Raw genomic sequence first — 22,911 nt, forward strand, 5'->3', positions numbered from 1 at the left:
TCTGGAATAATGTGTATGTCGAAGCCTATTCCTCTTTTAGTAGGGACTCTGGGTAGATAATTTGCGAAGACTTCTGGGAACTCTTTTACTATTGAAACTTAAAGTAACTGCATAGGAGATATCTCAACACTTTAGTCATTAAGCACTAAGTGATAGACATGCCACTTGAAGAATAACTTCTTTGCCTTAAGGTACGAAATGGAATGATCCATAGGCACTAAGTAAACTGCTTTTCCACTCTATAACTGGTCTATCGGAAATTAAAATTTTACTACTCGAAATCTGAAATGTATTGATGCATAATAGGAATGAAGTCAGTACATACCAATAATGACATCAAATTGTACCATGTCTAGCTCAATAAACTCAGCCATTATACACTTATGATTGACGAAAACAGGACAATCATAATAGAATCTCTCTCCTAGAATTGACTAGCAAAAATATGCGGAAACACTCAATGGTTTACTAGGTTACTCAAGAATTACACAAGAATTCATAGCAACATATAAAAGATAACTCGCTCTTGGTTATAGAAAAGCATAAATAGTAAAGTAAAAGACTTGAATCATAACAGTGACAACATTTGGCGAATTCTCTTGCTCTTGGCAGTCGTGGATAGTATATAGGCGATTTGTTCCTCAACCATTACCATTTCTCTGCTTGTTATTTGGACACTCTTTCATAAAGTTACCCTCATTTCCAAACTGGAAGCAACTTATCTGGACCTGACGACACTTTCTTGGGTGGGTCCTACTATACCTCGCACATGCAGGAGCCCAATTACAACCTTAGGCTATACTATCCTGCAATTGTGGAGGTCTACTCTGATGTTTTGCAAATTTTAGCCAGTATACACACCTTTATTTATTGGTGTAAGTGCGCTAGAAGATGATGGAGAAGGTCCTTTTGTTCCTGTTGGAAAGATGACAGGTTGGCATTACTCTTTTGCTGCCCATATTCATTCCCTGTCTTGGCCCTCTTATTCTTAAAATCCTCTCTATCTGTAACGTTCTCTTCCTCCACTTGTTGAAAATAGACTATTAACCTTTAAATGTTCATGTCTCCAATAAGCATTGCTTTCCGTCCCTGTTTGATTTATAGACGACCTAACCCAGCAACAAACAAACTCATTCTACTCCTCATGTATCTAACTATCTCCGTAGTATAACGGGGAAGTTGGGTGAACTTCAACTTATATTCATGAACAATAAAATAATCTTTCTTAACATTGAGGAGTTCTTATACCTTAGCCTCCTTCATTTCTCGGGGAATGAAAAGCCCAAAGAAGGCCTCGTTAAAACAAGCCAAACTTGCAAGTTGTGCATCTTCATCCCAACCTTTTTCCCACTGATCAAATAAGGTCCTACAAACACCTTTAGATAATATGAAACTATCTCAACTCTTTAAGCTTCAACAACACGCATCTTCTCGAACAACCTTTTTCACTTCCTCAGTGAAGTTTTCTTGATCCTCAGTAGTGCTCAAACCAGTAAATCATGGGCGTTTCATCATTAAGAACTCCGAAATCCTTGAAGTATCAACCCCTTCTTTTCTAGATCCTCTTTGTCGACCAATCTGGTTACTCAAAACATGACTCAGTATCTTAATTTCCTCTCTGAACTCAACATTACTAACTTCTCTTTGAGGTTTCACTTCAAGAGAATTCGGTAACTCTTTTTCTCCAACGTCCCTCCAAACTGGATGACCTCTTACTAATCTTTTTAAAGGCATGATTCTCTAAAAACAATTGTAGGAAAGAACTAGAACGAAACTTCTTTAGAGACGCGCCAAAGGAATATGAAAGAAGTGTGAAATTCCTAAATATTGTAGCCTCCTAATAATATATGCGGAGCGCTTCACATTAATGATTAAAACTCAACAAAGACGGCTTTATGTACTACCATGACGTTTGAACTCTGTGCTCTTATACCAAGTTTTTCACGCCCCGAACCTATACCCTGGGTGGAACTGATACTTTACCATTGCTAGTGTTGACCGAACCCTTTTCCTGGCTTACATAACTCCGCAAAAGAATTAAAGCATTAATAAAAATATTAAGATTCTAACTAACTCAATTGGATGAAACTGGAATTTTAATGTTTTATAAGTAAAAATTTAATTTAGACAAAATGGCAACTCAAATTTGAAAATATTTTATTAACAAAATCATGAAAAAAGAATTGATATTTTACTGACTATCTATGAAGATTCTAATAACTGAGATGGATTTTGGGATAAATCCCACAACATCCTAATTAAGTAAACTAGAAAAAAACGAAAAGGGATCCTCCGTAAAGCAAGGAATCTCACTAACTGACAGTGAACTTGATCAACAGTGCTCTAGAATATCTATCCTAGTTAGATGCGTCCTCATCATAAGATGAAGCAGGCCAACGCCATCGGTACATTAAACATACGAGTATGAGAGTTGTCTCTTCTCGACTAATGGATGCTTAACTACACTCATTTAGATATTAAACAATTTAAAAGCAAGTGCATGGTAAATAAAAACTATTTTAAACATGTTGTAAGCTCTCTGTATATGCAAAGATACAAAATAACCTGATTTCAATTCATAATCATGATAAGACATATCATGCTTCTTCTCAAAGTCTAATTGTGCAATGCATGAACGAAGTCCCATACCCCTATTCATACTAAGAAGAACCTATTAAGGAACCATGGAATTACTGCTGTCTGAGTTTCTCTAATCAACAACAATTACTCAAGAGATACAGTGATGATACAACACTGTACCTACTGCAGCAAATGACCATCCTATACCTTGCCGGATACACAAAAAGCTTAACTAACTAACTGGATCCACTAGATTAACTTAGTGATCATGTATAAAGTATGACCCGTCAATACACATGACAACTAATGGTTTATGGATACATGAGTTAGTATAAACTCGCATTCCCATACCGATGCTCAATATATTTCCAAAGATATACTAGTTATAATATTTTTAAAACATACTGATTCTATTGTTTGAAATTATTTCTCAAAACACAGCTTTAGTAGCTCTCTTTGAAATCAGTGTTCCCTGCTTGCTTTATTCATAATGCTATTACTTTTTTTTGTTTAAATGTTAAAATATTTACAACTCTAAGATATTACTTACTCCCCTTATAATATTTGAGAATAACTAAATTCTTTACTCTTGCTTAAGTTGTTACTTGAGTCTTTAAGCAATGTTGAAAATGTATGCTATAGATTCTTGGAAACATTACGAACTAACTTTTACTTGCTTATAACTTCTAAACTTGATTCTTTACTTCTTTGACTTTAATCTTAACTTTACTTGAATTGGATTATGGATTAAAGGATCATGATCTCATTTTTATGGATGATTTAATTATTTTTAGGTGTACTTTAAAGTGTTGGAATCAACCATGAAATGTGGTACCTCACTTAGGAACTAGTACGAAAAGATGGGGGAAAATAGGATCTCCAGGTGACCCTTGCGCTCAGAGAGGCACGGGGCGCTAGAACCTAACAGAAAAATATTGTCCTAAGGGTTCCTTGGTGGCGCGACGTGCCAGCCATGTCATACAGAGGATGCGTTGAGGGGATCTTGAAGGCATAGCGCCCTAACGCTTGTGAGACGGGAATTCCGACATTACTTTGAGATTTTCAATTCTAAACCTTCTAAACTCATGGATTTCCCCCCCAAAAATTAGGATCACTAAATTTCTCAATGCCAAATAGTTTGGACTCGTAAAAAAACCAGAGAAACATGAATTAAACAACCAAGGGTATATTACAACTTAACCAAAAAGATTTCAAATGTTTTTCATAGAGAATTTCAATGTTCATCATTTAATCTACTCTATTTTTCGCTAAATAAAACATATTGTTGTAGGGGTTTAAGAAACAAACACAGAAAGATATCATATTCCTTTTTAGGGATCACCCCCGACGAATTTCACAAGCCCTACTTCAACGATCTTGAATGCTCGTGCTTTCTCTTTTCCTTTCTCTGGTTTTCTTATCTTCTTTTCTATTTTCTCAAAACCCTAATCTTTTTTCTAAAAGTGTGAGCTAAACAAGATTAGTTTGGACCCTAATTTAATACCCAAAACGAAATAAAATAGTTGGGTAAGGAAAAGACAACTTTGCCCTTCCTAAATCTAGATAGGACTATCCTTAATCAAACAAACCAACTTAACAAAGAAATGTCTCACTCAGAGGAAATCGAAATTATGCAAACTCAATGGAATTGGTAAGATGTCTCCAAGGGATTTTGTACCATATCAAGAAATATCTCTAATTCATCATGAGCTAGAAGTTATGACCATTTGAAGTTGGCCAAAAACTCATTTTTTCCTAAGTTAAAATATTTCAAGATTTTAAGTCTTCACAAAACTTAATATTACAACTTCTAAGCTTCTTCTTTACTATGTCTATTTTTGAGATGTTACAGATATGAGTTTCATATTTGCTCCTAGTAATTCATAAAATTTCTACAAGTATAAGTGTCAACACCTAGGGGTACCCCTTAGATTGAACATGTTGCATAGAACCCTGAAGAATACCATACAAGATATTAATCTCTCATTACAAGAAAAATTAAACAATAAGAGTGAAACAAGATTTCAAAGTCCAAACATTTTGTTAATGAATAGCGAAAGTCTCGACATCTTGTCTCATCACAACCATATGATCCAATAGATTAAAATTGGGCCTTGCCGATACATAATGTGCTAAAGAAAAATACATGAAATAAACTTAATACAATGAAACTCTGTCCTCGAACCATTAGAACTCACCAAAACTTAGAAGTCTCAAAATATTCAACAATTAGCTATGAAACTAATGACCCTAATGATCGAGGAGTAGGGGAATTTGAAGGAATGATTATTACTGAGTACAAAATAATGTACCAACTATCATATTAGTGCATAAAACAGTTAAAAACGTGGTAAAAGGGACATATCATTTCCTTACATGCAATAGAGGAAAGTAAAACATAGTATAAGAGGGTTCAAATACACACTTCATATAACATAGCCAGTGAATGCTCACATAATCTTTGTAAACTTTGAATATATGTGTGTTACTTCTTGAATTAACATTGGTTCATCATTAATTTGGGGAATTAGCCTTAACCGGCACATAGACAATATGAGCTATAACATGATATACCCTAGTGTCTTCAATACCCAAAAGGGTTGTCCTACTTGCGCAAGTAGAGCCATGAACTTTAAGATTAAGTAGATCCAATAGATAATTAACCTATGGTTGCACATATCTACTGGATAAGGAGATTGCTAATAGAAACATGTCCTCTACTTGAATTAGCTCTCATCTCAAAAGACTGCTTCTAGAAATCCAAGCTTTACTAGGGGGAGCTTCAATCTTTACTCAATATCCACTCTCTACAAATTATAAATCCCACCAAATAGTTATTAAGTCTTCATCAATATTCATCCATGATGTATCGATTATTTTTTTAGAATTTGATTCAATTAGGTGAGAAAATCTTTCATCCTTAGAACCCTTATTATGTGAGGAGACATTTAACATCATTCTAAACTGTGTTCATGAGAATATACTTTGAATAACACAAAAACAAGATCATCATTGGTTCTTTACACTCAATGCACCCTCAAAACAATGGCATAGACTTCATAAGAACATACAATAGTCCCTAATTTACCTCTTGAAGATCAAATCTTATTATCAATCATCATTACTTGGAAAAAATATTTTAGACATGGATTTCATCATAAATTCATGTAAAGCTAGCAATATATGCTTAATTTAATAAAAATCTCCTTTTACATTAAAAATCCCACATCATATGATTCATAACTTGAAATTATTAGGGTTTAAATTGTTTTATGGAGATATAATGATAAAATCATCGTAATTCATCAATTCATAATTAAAAATTGAACATAATTCAATCATTCAAATAAAATTTGAATAGAACCCATGATAATTGAAGAAAACCTTTAAAAATTTTAATTTCTACCTTTTGAATTTGAGAATTTGAGAAAATTATGGATGAAAACTTTCATAAATCACTATCAAAGCGCAAAGAAATTGAACTATGGAATATTTTTTTATGAACCCTAGATTGAATATCCTTATTCTTGTCCGACTATAAGATTCTAAAAAGAAATATTTGGAGGAAGATCTTTTGGGAATATTTTTTGGGTTTTCGAAATAATGTGTTCATGCTATGAAATAATGTTCTTACATGAGTTGGGTTTGGCATGAAAGGGCTTTCTCATTCTATAAACTATGAGATATGAACATGTTATATTACGTGTTAAACTCTTAAAAACTTTTTATGAATTAAAGTCAAGAAATACATTAAGATACTTTAAAAAGGGAATTTGGCTTAGCACTGAGTGAACATGACAATGAAAGGTGTTCATTCACAAAGGAAGATAGGTTAACCCGATGTTCTCATGAGGTAGAAACTAGAATGCTAATTAGCATCAAGAGGGTTTCTAGTAAAAATCTCGTAGTGCCTTAACATTCTGCCCTCATATGAACTTTAGATAGTGGATCCACCTAGATATTATATAAATGTATATATTTTACCTTTACAAGTAGGACACCTTCCTTTCGGTGTGAGGGGATGACACCATATTCAATATAGATCCCATGGTCTATTTATGGAGAAGTTTTCCAAATGGTAAAATTAATGAATGAAAGTAAGAATATAAACACTAAATAAGATTACTTAAGAGGTGTTACGGAGTTTAGGTATGGGAATGCGACTTTCCCATACATAGCACAAGTAGGTCTTGATTGAAATTCTCGGGTGAGTTCATTATGTATTATATATATCTTATGCATGACATAATGGTGTTAACATACTTGTTATAACTAATATCCATGATGTTAATCTAATATTATATACATCATGATGGTCTGATAAGTGTTCATGTTGTTGGACATACTTCTCATTATGATATATGAGGTAAAGGGTAATTATTGTGAAATCCTTGTTGCTTTACATGGTATGTTTGAGGTTATGGGTCTTCACATATATATTACACTAGTACATTATTATTGGGGTAATGAGTAAGGTCTTGTGATGTAAGAAATGAATGAGTTCTTATAAGAGGTCTATGAAGTTTGTTTGTCTTATGTATTAGGTTAAATGCATGCCTTGTATCTTATTTAATGTTATCTTCCTAATAGAAGGTGACTTCACAGGATCATTTTGTTTTAATAGTACTATTGAATACAACTTGGACATTGCACTAGTTTCACTTGGGGTTGTCGTAGGTGATGGTTCTTATGTGAACACTGTGTTTCGTGATATATTATGTCCTTTATCATGTATATGCTTGAATTGATGAAGGTTGTATTAATATTCACTTGGGTGACCTTAAGGTGATTGTTGGGTATGTATTGTGGAATGTGACACTATTCACACATTGCGCTAAGTATTACTTAAGGGTTACTTTAGGTAAAGGAGTTAAGTTAAAAATGGAAGATAATGTATTTGAGATATTGAATGTGATAAATGGATTTATGGGTTTTTGTGAATGATATCCATGTATAACATTATGTATGTGAACTATATTGTGGTTTATTGTATCAAATTCTGATGAAGTTTTATAATAAAGACATGATGCATGGTTTTCAACTAAATGTGATGTTTTGCATAGTAATTAGTGCATTTTTTTACTTCTATCATTCTTCTTCATCTCTTTACACATAGTGTAGGTGGTGATGTCTAAAGGATCTTTCCTAGAATGAAAAGCTCGAATTAATATTCCCAAGTTTAATTGTGTCAATAATGATTCAAGAACCTTCCTCTCAAGAGTTTATTTAATTTTATTTAATAGCATACAAACATTATTTTGTATTGTTAAGGGTCGTTTCCCTATTCTATTAAAGTCCTGTCTAAGATGGCAAGACGAGACTTAGTGTCCTCACTATGTACTAATAGTTTTTTTAAAATCAAATGACTCTTTAGCCTTGTGTTATACTATGAAAAAGTTTTATTTCAACACTAATTTTATGACACTATAATAAAGAATGCTTACAACTTTCATAAGACCTTCGAGAGGTCAAGTAGACCGTGTTACTTCTTGAGGGTAATTCTTTCTCGTAAAAAACATGGCATTAGAGCACGGGGTTATAAGAATGTTCTTAAGTCCAAATTCAAATAATGCCACATCTAGTAGAGTCTTGTTAATTGGGGTGAGTCGCGACACAACTATGAGCTAGAGGCTGTAGGACGATAGGAGTTTCACTTTCCTCGTTACACTTGTGTCATGTTATAGAGCTTAGATATATATAATATCTCTCTTATTGTCCCTTTTTCGTAAATATTCTAGATATGAATTCTTGGAAGGGGTAATGTAGCAAGGCTTGGGGGTGGGGGAATGTGAGTTTTAATGTTTATTGTTGTTTTGTAACCGGATGAGTATATGTAATGGTGGATTTTGAAGATATTGTTATGATGCCTAGAATAGCTATATGTGACCTATGATATTTGAGGTATTATATTTTGAAGTTGTGTTGTGATGTATTTCTACCATGATAAGAGTTGTTATGGTTGAATGAAGTCCTTTTCGGAATGACGGGTTACTTGATGGTTATGTGCAATGATAGTAGGAAGTTATGGGTTAAACTTGAGAAGTTTTTGAGGAATGTGATATACATGGTGAGAGTCCAAAGTTTCCCTTTTTATATGAGTAATGATTCATGGTTGTCCTTGTGTGGATTGGAGTCTTTCAATTGGCTTACTTCTAAGAACAGAAGGTAGTGTGTTTTCATTGTAAGGTAATTGTGAAGTATGCTAGTTAATGAGATGATCCGTACGAATAATTGATTAGTTCACATATGAACCTAATTATAGTGGGAAAAGGGAATAAGAAGTTTTATTATATCACGCCTCGAGCTACCCCCGAGACGCGGACACATGACCTAGGATAAAAAATTATCCCAATCTAACCCTGCTAGCATGATCATAAACATACTACAGATATTGAACTTATCAGAAGCTAAATAATAAATAAAATGAAAAGATGGAGAATACACATATATTATAACTAAGACATATGAAAACTGATTAATTTAATATGAAGAATATATTAACTCAATAGTATCAAGCCTCTAACTAACTAGAACAGTTGCGATATGCCCTAGATAAGTCTAGGAAAACTTACACTAAAGAACTAAAATACTTAAAAGAAACTCATGTCTATTGTCCTTGAAAATGGAGGACTCACAATTATTGGAGATCAGGAATCGATCTAAGTGTTGTCTGGATGCTGAAAGCGCGAACCTACATCATGAGAAGATGTAGTGCATGTATGCATCAGTACTTGAAAGGTACTATGTATGATAGAGTAAAGCTGAAATAACACATAACTGAATAAGCAATAATATAATAAGAACTTTATATAATGAATGCTGAGATAAGTGAATGTAGTGACAAATTTATAACATGCTAAAACCGAATACTAAATATACTGATAAATAATCAATGTAATTGTATCTGACTGAACTGTGGGAGCTAGTATTATCGATAATAAAAGCACATGTGCTAACTATGGAGTCCGATGTATACGCTCCATCAAGAGGACCCAATATACCCTGCAAGAGGTATAAAGGTTTGATGTCATTATTATTAAACTGATGCCCAAAGAAGGGACCTACAACGTAATTGACTATTAGTTTTTGGACTATTTGGCTACACTTCAACCTAGTTCGACTCCTTATTATACTACTCTCATAGAATTAAGTAATTAAATGACTATGAATGAGTTTCTATAAATACTAGATTGCTCAAATTGAACATGCAAAATAATTACTCAATAATTAATCTGATAATGATGCATTAATAACTTAGGCATATGTAATTGACTAACTGAAATATTTGACCTAGCACATGTAATTCAAAAACTAAAGAAATAGGTACATAGGTTTCTGAAATTCATGTCATGAACTTAATATTTACATATTAATATGATTTGGGTCATTCTAATATCTAAGAAACCAATAATTCTAACATTCAAGAAACCCTATGTCTAGTCATGATATGAGACTCAAGAAAATGACAGAAAAATAGGGACCTTATGGGTTAAACGAACCCAATAGTCAAATACCATACACCTGGTATTAATTCCACTAAGAAATCCTTAGATTAAGGGGCTGGAACTAGTGGAACCTTGTTGTGTTCTTGAAGTAGGGTTCTTGACCTTTTTCTCCTCTCTTGGTTATAATTCTTTCAGTTTTAATTAATGATTTGACTTAGGTAGGTTTTAGTTATGTTTCTTGTCTTAATATGACTAAAACATCATGATTTAGGGTTTGAAAGACCTTTCTTAGTGGTTAAACGAAATGGAGAAAACCAAAAGAGCCTTGAATTAGCTGTTGTCATAGTGATCGACAGAATAGACCTACGGCTTTCGTTCAATCTATAGTGCGTACGTAGGTTTGGTCCGTAGTACGAGTCTTCTCGACAAGCCTTCACTCAAATGAGCATAACATTTTACTCAGAGGTTGGATTTTAGAAAACTCAATAGCATTGAAAAGAGGATTCATTTATCTTTTATATCATAGGTCATAAAATACCTAAGTCCTTTTTTTTATATAAGATTTATCACAATTTTAAGTAGACACAGTCAACATTTCCCACCTAACTGACTGCTAACCTTTACCTACGCTGCATAGATCCATTGGCGCACTGTACAGGTTGATCGTGGTTCATGTTAGAGGGTGGATAATGAGGTCTTTATCCATGGACACAAACCACAAACCGTGGTCTGATTTATGGACCGTAGGTCAGACCATGTTTCAAGACTTAACTGATTTTCTAAGCTGGGTTTTGGTGAGGGTTTGCAGTGGTAAACCATAAACCTACAACACGGGTCATAGATTAGACTAAGGTCTGTAAATGGTGACAGTAGATTACACCACCAAATTTTGAAAAATATGATTTCAGGTTTGCTTTTGGATATAGGGTGTTATATTATATCCACCTTAGGAGCATTCTTTCTCGAATGAAAACTAAACTAGCTGAAATAGAGGGAGAGAGCGGCAATCCCTACTACTAAACACTGAGTACTGAGTTTCTCAGTAAACTGCTTCCAAGAACATGCAGTTACAATGAAAATGCAATTACAAACTGAGGGAGCATGATTATAAAGCTGAACTAACGCATGAACGACTGAAAATATGAAGTGGAACAATTACCTCAAGATGGTGTGGAATCGAAAGAAATAGGTGAGGATACCTAACTTTTATGGCTGCTTGTACTTCCAAAGTATCTCCCTCTACGAACTAACTGTTCCACAAAACTTTGACTGATATGACTTCTTTGTTTCTTAACCTTCTAGCTTGACGATAAAGAATTTTAACTCGTACATCGCCATAACAAAGGCTATCTTTCACCGCGACTCTCTCCAATTTCACTACGGATGCTGGATCACCCACACACTTCTTCAATAGTGAGAAGTCAAAAACTGTATACACTACTGCTAATCCTTCTGGCAACTTAGATGCCACTTTTCCAACCCTTTCCAAGATCTGGCAATGTCTTACATATTTAGGACTGAGCTTCCCTTTCTCGCAAAATCTTATCACCCATTCATATGTGCCACTCTCACGAAAATCCTATCATAAACTTAGAATTCTAATTCCCTTCTCCTTACATTTGCATAAGATTTTAGATGATTGAGGGCTATCTTAAGTATATCTCCAATGAGTTGCACTTTCTCAATAGCAGAATGGACTGGAATTTATCCTTTCAGAGATGATTCATCTATATAAAACCAAGTAATAGGAGATGTACATCTATGCAGTGCCTCATAAGGGGACATTTAAATGCTAGAATGATACCTATGGTTGTAGGTGAACTCAATAACAGGAATTTGATTATCCCAAATACCCTTGAAATCGATCACACATGTTCTTACAATATTCTCTAGGGTATGAATGGTACACCCTACATGTCCATCCGTTTGCAAATGAAATGCCGTGTAAGGTTAACTTGAGTACCGACGCCCTTCTGAAATAACGTGTAGAAATGAGATGTAAACTGAGCACCTCTATTAGAGATGGTAGACAAATGATCTCAATCTAATCTCACAACTTCAATAATTTAAAGATTGTCATAGTCCTCCTCAAAATATGTAGTCTTGACCGCAAAAAAGCAAGAAAACCTAGCAATTCTATCAACTATCACCAAAATAGAGTCATGTTGTCTGCGAGTACGAAGTTACCCTGGGATGAAAGAGATATTGATAACTTACCACTTCCAAGTAGGAATTTCGATCTCTTTAGTTATACCCCTCTGGTGTCTCATATACTATCTTGACTTGCTGGCAATTGGGGCACTTACTCACAAGATATTCTATATCCCTCTTCATGCCATTCAACCAATAGACTTCCCACAGATTGCAATACATCTTAGTGGCACCTAGATGCGTAGAATATTTAATGTTATGAGATTCTACCAGAATTTCTATCTAAACTCACCCATAGTAAGACCATATGATCTACCCTAGTAGCGAAGTACACCATCTCCCCCTTGGAGAAAACCTCCAGTCTCTTGTTATGGATTGCACCCTTAATTTCAAGTAAGATTGGATCATTGTCTTGATTTTTATTAACATCCACTACCAAATAAGATTCTTCCCTATTTAGAATTTTTACAGCACTGTTTAATGTGCTCATAAGGTGAACTCCCAAGTGATCAAACATGTGGACATCCTTCACTAGTTCCTTCTTTTCTTCTTCAAAATGGGATACACTACCCATATATGATCTCCTAAGAGCATCTGCTACAACGTGCTCCTTATCAGGATGATAATTCATACTCATATCATAATCCATAAAAAATTCAAGCCATGTCTTCTGGGAAGATTCAACTCTTTCTGAGTAAACACATATTGAAGACTCTTATAGTCGGTGAACACACCTATATGAGCACTATAAAAGTTTGAGGTCATATGGATAGTGCATATTATGTACCTTAAACTGTCTAAAAGCATAATCTATAACCTTATGTTTCTACATCAACACACAACCTAGGACAACTCTGGATGCATCAAAATAGATTACATAAAAATTTTAACCTTTGGTAGAGTAAAGAAATAAGTTGTAGTCAATATACTTTCCAATTCTTCAAAGTTTTTCTCAGAATCGTCTGATTATCAAAACTTGACCATCTTTAGAGTCAACCTAGTCAATGGTGACGCTAAGGATGAAAATCCTTCCACAAACCTTTTGTAATAACCCGCTAAACCTAAGAAACTTCTTATATTTGTAGTAGAGGTAGGTCTAATCCAGTTTTTCACTGCTTTTATCTTTTGAGAATCCACTCGAATCGTCTTGCTGGATACTGTGACCATGGAAACAAATGGATTGCAACAAGAACTCACATTTGCTAAACAAAGAAAAAATTTGCAATCTTTGAGAGTGTACTGAACAATTCTTAAATGATTTGCAAGTTCTTTGTCCTTTCTAGAGTGAGAATATCATCAATGAGGACGATAATGAATAAGTACAAGTAATGTTTGAACACCCTGTTCATCAAATACATTAAAGTTGTAGGAGCATTGGTTAGTCCAAACGAAATAGTCACAAATTCAAAATGAGCATACGGATTCTTCAAGGTTGTCTTCAGAATGTCACTATCTCTAACTCTTAAATGATGATAACCCGATCTGAGGTCTATTATTGAGAAATGACTAGCACCCTGAAGTTGTTCAAATAGGTTATTAATCGTAGGGATAGGATACTTATTATTTATTGTGACCTTATTCAACTATCTAAAGTCAATGCATATTCTGAGAGAATCAACTTTCTTTTTTAAGAAAAACACTATTGAACAAATTGGCAAAATACTAGGTATAGTGAAGCCTTTATCTGAAAGGTGTTTCAAATGATCTTTCAGTTCTGTAAGATTTAATGAAGCCATTATGTAAGGAGGAATGGAAATAGTCTAGGTATTTGGAAACTCCGAGAAGATCTTCTAGAAACATTTGTGGAAACTCACTATCTACGGGAACTGACTGAAGAATTTGTGTTTTAAAGTTAGAATCCTTGACCCAAACTGTATGATAGACATATCCCTTAGAGAACATCTTTCAGGTATTAAGGTCACAAAAGAATCGACCGATAGATGCTAAGCGACTTCCTTCCAATTCTATGATTGGTACATTTGGAAACTGAAAACGAGCAATCCTAGTTCTACGATCGACTAAGGCATAACACGAATGTAAACAATCATGCATAGAATGTCATCGAAGTCTACCATTTCTAACTCTACAAGATCTACTTAGGTAACTTTCTGAGAGATTATGATACATTAATTTCTTTATACCTATCTAGATAGAAATGGGTCACTAACTGGAATGGACACTAATAAAGGTTTTGAGGGAATTTCTGGACTAACACTGTATTGGACTATTATGTAAAGAGTTAAAAAGGAGAGAGTATCCCTCGATCTAACAATGCATAAATATCAAGGTCAAATAGTTGTAATGAATAGTGACTACATCAAGAGAAACGTCATGATCATGGAAAGCCAGAAGGGCGTAAAATATGTTCTGGCGCTAACCTCACCCCAGTACCAGATAAGTTATCTGGCTGATTCAGGAGACTTGCTGATCTTGCTAAAGTTTTAGATTGAGCTATACCATTACTATCTCCTTGACTATGTCAAGAAGGACAATCCCTCAACCTGTGACTAAACTGACCGTATCCAATGTATCCTTCCTTTCCTGCAAGGCACTCGTCTGGATGGTTCTTACCCCACTTAGGGTAAGTGGGGTAAGTATTGGTGTTCGAAACACTTTAATGAGACTTACATCAAAGTGACCTAACCTTCTTATCATGTCTGTCATGAACCCTAGTTTCTATTGATTCATCATTTGTAGTCACATGAGTTTGAACCCGCTGATTATTTTTGTTGGCGACACACTAAGTCAACATCTCAATGGAATTCCTAAATTTAACATGGGATGCTTCTCGATCATGAACAAGAGGAGATTTATTAACATTCCTGTAATTCATATTCCCAGTGTAAGTTTTACGAGGAGACATGATCTAAAACGTAGAAAGTAAAGATAGAATAGAGTCAGATCATACCTTGAACATGATATGAGTACGATTAAAAGGAAGTTTTCCTTAAACACTTTGTATCCTCCTTCTCATTAGATATGGTGCACTTCACACCTATGAAAAGGGCTCTACTTAGTGTGGCTTTTTAGACATCCTAGGAATCTTAAACCTAGTTCTCTGTTACCAAGTTTGTCACGCCTGAATCTACAAAAAAGACGCGGACATGGGACCTAAGACCACAAATGATCCCAATCTAAACTTCTTGGCATGATAATGAGTATATTAAAGATAATAAACTAATCTTGCAGCTAAATTATAAATAAAATAAAAATATGGAAAATTACCATATTTTATAACTAAGATATGTGGAAACTTATGAGGTTAATACAAAGAAGATAATAACTCAGTACTAAGTTGAACTAACTTTGTCTGAATTAAGCCTCCAACTGACAAGAATTGTTTAGACAAACTCTAGATAAGTCTAGCAAAACAGAAACTAAACGACTAAAATACTCAACAAAAACTCATGACATTATCCTCTAATAATGACACCTCACCGCTGATTAAGCTGAATTGGAGATTAGAAATCAATCTAAGCATGGTCTAGATGCTTAAAACCTGAACCTACATCACGAGAAGATGTAGTGCATGTATGCATTAATAATTGAATGGTACTGAGCATGCATGATAAAGTAAAGCTGAAATAATACAAAATTGAACAAGCAATAATATATTCTGAACATGATATACTGAATGCTGAAATAATTGAATGCAATGACCAATTTATAATATAGTGAAATTGAATACTGCATATATTGATAAATAGTAAATGCTATGGAATATTACTAATTGTGCGAGCTACTAATAACCAATTATAAAACTGGATGAGCTAAATATGGAGTTTGATATATACGGCACATCAAGTGGACCCACTATACTGTGTAGGAGGTACAAAGGAATGCTGGCGTGATCACTTAACTGATGCCCACAGAAGGGACTTCCAACATTCTTGGATAGTAGTTCTTGGACTATTTCATTTTGCCTAACCCTAGCCACTCTAAATTTTGTCATTCACACCGAACTCAGTAGTTAAATGATTATGACTGAGTTTCTGCAAATATAAGATAACTCAAACTTAAAATGCAAATTGAGAATGCTACAATTAATCTAATAATGGAAAAGGGCCTAAAATACCCTTAAGGTATTGCAAATGGTACAAAATTACCCTTCATCCACCTATTGTCTCTAATATGCCGTTTTCATCCACCTATTGGCTCCAAAATACCCTTTTCATCCACTTTTGGGTTCAAAATTGACCATATTTTTAATTGTTTTAAATTAAAATCTTTATATATTTTCTAAAATACTTGGCATTCGATTATTGGACATAATATAATTTATTTATATAATTTATAAACTAACCCACTACCCACTCATTACTAACAAAAACTCACCCAATAAATAATCCAATTATAATATCAAAATCGTCATAAACACTACTAAAATAAGATGAAGTTGTAGATTCCTGAAAATGAATTATTCGAGTCCGAATCAAGCCTCAATTAAATTTAGGTTGAGAAGCTTATTTACGAGGACTCTTTCTTTCAAAATTGAATTAGAAATTTATGATTAAAGGTAAAGAAGTAATACATTCCGAATTAATTAATGCACTTTTTTAAAAAAATTATTTTGTAAAAAATTATGATTTTGTAAAAAAAAATTTAGTATATTATTTTGAAAAAAAGTTACCTATGTACTAACATCACATAATAGAGATGTAAGAATAATTAAGATCAACATAGTCAGACTTTTAAGTTTATCGATAATTTTTATTTAGACACTTTAATGTATGATAATTTACTTCTGTAGATATTTTCGTCTCAAATTTTTAAAAACACTCAATTGGCAGTAGATAATCTGTTGTTGGATTAATAATGTGATTGGTTTATTAATTTAGAGGAGTTTAATTATTAATGGGTCTGTAGTGGATTGATTTATAAATTATACTAATAAGTTAAGTTATAAAGAATAGTTGAGCGCCACGTATTTAAAAAACATATTTAAATAGTTTATATATAAAATCGTTAAGTAAGTGGTGAATTTTTAACCAAAAGGTGTATGACAAGGGTATTTGGACTCAATAGGTGAGTGGGAAGGGTATTTTGGAGCAAATAGGTGGATAGAGAGTAATTTTGTACCATTTTCAATACTTTGAGGGTATTTTAGGCCCTTGTCCGATCTAATAATGATGCATAAATAAATGAGTGATTTATAGCTTAATAACTTGAATATTTGTTCTAGCATGTGTAATTCAAAAACTAGAGAAATACATAACTAGGTTTTTGAAATATATTTAATAAATTGAATAATAACATACTAACCTTATTTTGATCATTCTAATAGTTAAGAACCCAATATTTCTATCTTTCAAGAAACCCTAAGTCTATTCATGATATGAGAATACAAAAAATTAATGAAAAACTATGGACCTAATGGGTGAAAGAAACACACTAGTGAAATCCCACATACCTTGTGATGAATTCCAAGAAGAAATCATTACATTAAGGGGCTAGAACATATGGTACCTTGTTGCTTCTTTAACTTGGGTTCTTGACCTTTTTCTCATCTCTTGGTTCTAATTTTCTATGTTTTGATTAATAGTTTGACTTAGTTATCTCTTTAGTTATGTATCTAGGCTTAAATTGACTAAAATCTCATGATTTATAGTTTAAACGACGTATGTTAGGGATTAAATGAAATAGGAGAAGACTAAAAGACACCTGAATTAACTTATATTGAGGGGATCAACGGACTGGACTGATGGGTAATCGTTCAATCTAAGATTCTTAGGTTAGGTCTGTACTTCATGTCTTCCCGAAATGCCTTCGCTAAAATGAGCAAAATTGTTTACTCGGAGGTTGTAATACCCTAAAATTAGTTAGCGTGTATAGATCCTAACATGATTGTATTAAGGTTATAAGGTCCTAAATTTAATTATAATATTGTTTAGATGGAGTAAGTAAAGTTTGAAGATATTTTGAAGTCGAATGTCAAGGGACAACTAAAACGTTCGACGACTAGTCACCTATGCGTCTGATGTGTACATGAGTGTTTAGATATTGTATTATATGAGTTTATGAAGTATTAAAATGAGTTATAATTATGTGTAAACATGGTATATTGAGTTTCTAGAACTTTGGAAGTGAAACAACCAAGAACGTCCAAGGTGTTCAAAAGATAGCCCTTAAGACACTCAAGAGTTTCTTGATGAGGCGTAGCATTTTTAGATGAGTCATGTGTAATTTTTTTGGGTGAAAATCATGTGGTAGGTCTAAAAATTGTTAAGGATTGTATTTACGGTGTAAATATCAGGGTATAAATTCTAAAAGGCCCCACAAAACTCCCAACAAGAAGGACCCAAGGTTTGTAAAGACATTGCCTTGTTAGTTTCACTCGATGAACCAAACGACAGCCACTTATTCAACCAACGGCCCGTTGATGAGGTCTTTTCAAATCTTGGTAAGGTCTCAACCCAAAATTATACTTATGACCAATCAATGGAAGCCAAAGGACGGCCACTCGATTGATTAACACCCAGTCGATGGGTGTGTCAATGATGACATGTAGCTACTATCTAGCACACTTTTTTATTTAAGGGGTGAATGGGAAATTCACCCTACGTACTAACCTGACTCTAATATGTTTATTCAGATATTTTTGAGTGTATATAAGTCAGCAAACAAGTGAACATCCCATTCCCAATCCCCTCTACACGAATTAAACCTTTTCCCTCAAAAAAATATTCTCCCTAGACACCACCATTGTTGGTGAAGCTCAAGAACGTCTTGGATGTTGGATTCCATGTATAATAATCATGTTTTAGAGGTTTTTAACTATACAAAGGTATGGTGATCCTTCATCTCTAAGTAACCTTTCATTTGGAGAGTTAATCTCAATGTTTTCAAAGAAAGTTTAATGATCAAACCTCTTCTTCTTCAATCTAGCTATGGGTTCAATCTAAAAAGCTTTAAATGTATATATAATAATGAATTGATGTTAATTTGATTGTTTGAACGTTATTTTACTCGAATTGCATGATGAACTCATGCTCCTTCTTTAAATCGATTTAGCCTTGCATGGGCTTTGTGATCATGGCTTGTTAATGGTTGAATTGTGATTTTATTATGTTGAATTGTCTACATCTACTGTAATTTACGTTAATATATTGTGAATTGATGATGAACCATCCATGAGGATCAATGTATGAAGAATTCAACATGACTAGTATATGATCTATGTAATCACTATAAGGTTGGTTTTATGTCGATTGTTGTAAAACCTTGGATTACGTAAGTTTTCTTGTAGCCAATGTTTTAGGTTACATAATGACTGAATTATGGATAGGAATATCGTTTGATGAAAGTAAAGAATGATTGGCATGAATTGATATAGTTCTTTTAGTCTATGAATTGATTATGTTATGTATGTGATGTGATCTATGTTCTAAGATTAATAAAGTATGAATAAGACTAGATTAACGATCTTTTTATATACTTCCTAGCATGTAATTTATTGGTAATATATGATTTATTATTAATACTTTGGGAAAATTAGAGAAATGACCTATTCTCTCTGCTCTACATTGAATTGATATTTTAATGCGTACAATAGTATCTTGATCTTATACGGATGTAAGCATAACTTCGATATGATTAATTGTATAATTTTATAATGCCTTATATTGATATTATTTATGATATATGATTTATAATCCATGCAAGTGAAATTGGTTGATAGTCTATGTCCTTCTACCCTCTAGTACATTAATGTATTGTATTAGTTGTATCATAACCTTGTAGTAGCTTATGCTTAACTTCATGTATGATTATGGTACCTTAATATAATTCTATAGATTTGATTTATTGATAAAATAGTAGTGATGTTAAATGATGACCAAAGTCTAAAGGATCGGTAAGAATTCCCCTACTCTTTGACTTCTATATTTCTGTACAGTAATGTTGATGACTCCTTGTATGGCACTGTGTAGTATGGTTAACTTATGGTGGTAGTAATTATATATTTCCATTATATATGTGTTTATTATGTCCTTGAAGGAAAATTGATTATTATATGAACATGTGCATGTGATGATAATATGTGAAGATTATCCCTACATTCCTGTTCTAGTTGTAATTTAGGTTGCATGGCTATTGTATATGCTTTGCATATCAATAATAGGGTAAAGTATAGGTGCTGACATTTATGAGTAAAATGGTTAATAATCCCTTACCTATGTACCCCTATGTGAATGCATGAATAGCACAAGTTAGGAGTCTTAAGTGTAATATGAAGTTGACTTGTCTCTTATGCTATTATGTGTCGTGTGGTTTATGCTTGAAAGAGTATTATAGTCTAAAAGGTGAATGCCTCAATGTGTTGTTGATAGCCTTTATGTGATCATGTTTACTAATGTACACACACACTCACTTACATTCATGTTACAAGTAGTATAAGTTATGGTGTCTAAATGAAAGGCAGATCTCATATTCACTAGTGTTTATAACTATGCATGCTAAGTTGATGTCTATGATGGTAAGTATATCATATGACGAAGAATGAATGTGCATAGTGTATTAATGTGTTAATATGAAAGGATTGCTCATATGGTCACACGTATAGACTTATGCATTAATATATGAACATGTGTGACATAATGTATTATGTGAAAGGTTTGCTTACATATAAACACACACACACACATGAATGATGATCTAGTTGATAGAGGAACATTGAGAGGTGTTCCCAAGAATACTCTAAAACTAGATAGGTGCTTAAATATGCTATAAGCTTATGAAGAATGAATATCCTAAGCCTATGTTTTATGAATTAATGTAATAAAGGCTTTTCAATAAAGTCAACTTAGCTTAGCATCGAGTGAAGTTGACATTGAGAGGTGTTCACTTTCCTTTGAGGAAGATTCGCCATTTGTCCCAAGTTGAGTGTTGACTTCCCTTAGAGGAATACTCACCTATGGATCCACATGAAGTGATGACTCCAAATTACAAAGTAGGATGTAAAGGGATTATATCCATCTGTTAGTTCCATAACTATGCTTGCCACATAGGATATAGCAAAGTGAATTCACTTAGGATTCTAGGATATATGTTAATTCTAAACCATTGATAGGTCCGAACACTTTTCATTGGTGTAAGGCTCTACAACACCAAATTCCATGTTTAGCACCCATGATCTTAGTGTCGGATAAGCCTATAGTTTCCCCAAAGTAAATTGGTCAATGGAAGTAAATAAATAGGATCCTAACAAGAAGGACTTAAGGGAGGTTACTTAGTAGAGGTGGAAGTTATGAACTCATCTAGGCATTGCACAAGTAACTCCTTAGGAAGTTCTTGGAAGGTGACCCTATATGTATGAGTATGTTTATGTCCATATGCATGACTTGGTAGTATTTGGTCTACTTGTTATGAATATGTGCATGGTATGAACCTATATGATGTTGTATTATCCTTATATGCACTATGTTGGTCCAAAGAACTATATGATGAAGGTCTTGTATTGACATGAATGAAGTTATCTTTCCTTTTTATGTGATGTATGAAATCTTATGGTTTGTGGTCTCATGAATGGTTTAGTATGAATGTATGGGGTTATGGTCCTTCATATTTTCTTTGCACTAGTGGACCAAGTTTGGGGTCATGAACAAAGTCTAATAATTATGTATGTAAAGTGACGTCATTATAGGTGTAATTGAATGCACCTTAGAATAATTGTCTTGGGTTGTTGGCTTAAATATGTCTATGCTGTACTAAAATGCTATCACGGTACGTGCTTCCTTGTGTAAGTTAAATGTATGATTTCTTGTAATCCTAAGGTAATACATTGCACCCCGTATTACTAGAGGGTTACTTGGGAGGTTAATGAATAAAAAGGAAGATAGCTCACTATTAAGGGAAAACTAGTTCATTTTAATGTGACTTAAACATGTATCAAATTCTGTAAGTGATATTATGAAATATTTGGCCTTTGAATATGTTTATATGAAGTATGTGAATGATAAAATTCTATTGTATAAGGTTCTTATGAAGATATACTCAAAAAGTCAAATAGTATTATTTCAAGAAAATGTCCCTTTTAAATGCATGTTTTTGCATGGTTGTCATACTAAATGCATTCTTGTACTAATCCCATTTCTATACTCTTTACACAATGTGTAGTTTGTGGATGCTTAAATGATGTATTGAATGGTTAAGATCTTGATAGATGATTCTCAAGCTCAATGAAAGTAATCCTTAGCATCAAGGATTTCTAGTTATATCTTTACTGTAAAGTGTTTAAATATTGTATAGTTATGTCTTAGGATTTAAGGGTCGTGTCCCTAATGTATTTTAAATTTGTTGAGGCTAAGATGACAAAGATACTTAGAGTCTAAATATTTATTATGACTTACATTTTATACGAAGTAATGTTTCTAGCAATGTGATGAATAATAACTTTTTGCTTTTATAAGACCTCTGATAGGTTAAGTACTTCATTTTACTTCTAGGGGGTTCTCCCCGGATGTGAAAACTTTTGTATCAGATCACAATGTTTTTAAAAGTTGTTTAGGTTCCAAGAACACTCATATTGCCATGTCTATTAGAGTCTTGTATCATTTGTGGTGAATCTTGACCCATCAAATGGTACGAGAGGCTATAGGACGGTAGAGTTTCCCTTATATAGTATTCTCATATCGTGCCGTAAAACGTAAATCTATAAGATCTCTCTCTTATTTTTTCTTGTCCTGTAGCCTTTTAGATGTGATTGCTTAGATGAGATTGTTCTCTATGCTTGAGGGAG

This window comes from Solanum lycopersicum, chromosome 6, assembly GCF_036512215.1.
Source record: "Solanum lycopersicum chromosome 6, SLM_r2.1".
Taxonomy (NCBI): domain Eukaryota; kingdom Viridiplantae; phylum Streptophyta; class Magnoliopsida; order Solanales; family Solanaceae; genus Solanum; species Solanum lycopersicum.